The following is a 1373-nucleotide window of genomic DNA, read 5'->3' on the forward strand; positions in this document are numbered from 1 at the left end:
AGCACACGATTTGATAACTAGACTTGTAGATCAAGCATCAATGACAAAGGCAACAAAACTGCCCACCAGCACCAGGTGTCTTTCACTTGTTTGTCCCAAATTTTCAGCAGCTGGGACAACAAGGAATCAGGTTCCACCGAGATTTGAACTCAGATCACAGAGTGTTCACCATTACACTATGGAACCAACCATGGTAAAATATTTGAAACAATTCTCAAAAACAACAAAATCATCTCCAACAGTACACTTTGGCTCGGCCTTTTCTCATCCACACCATCAGTTTCCTCTCTTTGCTCTCTGCTAATTATCGATGCAGAGCAATTCACACAGATGCCATCGAGGCTATGGTTTTACAAGTAGCTGTTTCTGTTTCACACTGTTCATCACAGCTTGTACTTCAGTCTTGCCAGGTAAAAAGTGCGTTGGCATTGCAATGTATTGATATAAAATGCTTGGCATGGAAAGAAAATGCAAAGTTTTGTCGAGTTAGCGAGTAGGTGACGAGGTTTGGGGTTGATGTGCGTCGCTTTCAATCTTTGAAATTTCACCAAGCAAAGAAACGGAGAATTGAACTGTCCCTGTTAGCATTGTGTTTGCGTTTAATCACAGCAATATCCGCAGTCAGGACCTTAAAAGGAATTAATACCTAATACCGGCTTCGGGACTATCAGAATACTTCGTCACAGACAAGGCACCGGAAGGCTGGAAGGGAGATCACACCGGTTGTGGGAGAGCTGGTTGGTGGTGACATGGAAGTGTCTGCAGTGTGTGGGACCAGACTGCTTCCACACATCCACAATGAATGTCCCACCCTTTACTTGGGAAAAGTACAACTGAGAGTGGGCAAGTTCCATCCCAGTCAGAGCAATCTGAAGCTTTAACTGACTGACACCCTGGTTTGGGATGTCTTGCAGTGTGTAATTGCGTCAGTCTCTGTGGCGCAATGGGTTAGCGTGTTCGGATGTTAACCGAAAGGTTGGTGGTTCGAGCCCACCCAGGGACGAAGCATTTAACTGTTTTTCCCCGTGGATTCGGTGCTGCACGATTCCAGGTTGTCATTGTGCGTTTTGGCTGCGCGAATATGTTCCACAAACATTGCCAGCTGTGCTGTTATCCAGTGAGTTCCCACTCCAATACTTTTATGAGCATTCAGTTTGAGTGTATACAGAACTGAACAGAGATATCAGAAAATTTAACAAAGTTGTGGGACATTGTTTTTTGTTAATATTGAACCACTATTATGAATAAATCCATTTCTTCAAATATTTGATTGAACATGTTTTCAAAATGTTTCCACGCAGTTTTGAACCAGGGACATTTCGCGTGTGAGGTGAATCTAATAACCACTACATTACGAAAACACTGCAGCAATG

The 1373-nt window shown here is 43.3% G+C and overlaps 1 non-coding gene across 1 annotated transcript; it reads left to right on the plus strand.

Annotated features, from left to right (window-relative positions):
- The first annotated feature begins 929 nt into the window (after positions 1 to 929).
- trnan-guu (transfer RNA asparagine (anticodon GUU)) lies at positions 930 to 1003 on the plus strand. The gene has a single exon. It is a non-coding gene; the product is annotated as a tRNA-Asn (tRNA).
- Positions 1004 to 1373: the final 370 nt, after the last annotated feature.

This window comes from Pristiophorus japonicus, unplaced genomic scaffold, assembly GCF_044704955.1.
Source record: "Pristiophorus japonicus isolate sPriJap1 unplaced genomic scaffold, sPriJap1.hap1 HAP1_SCAFFOLD_75, whole genome shotgun sequence".
Classification (NCBI taxonomy): Eukaryota; Metazoa; Chordata; class Chondrichthyes; family Pristiophoridae; genus Pristiophorus; species Pristiophorus japonicus.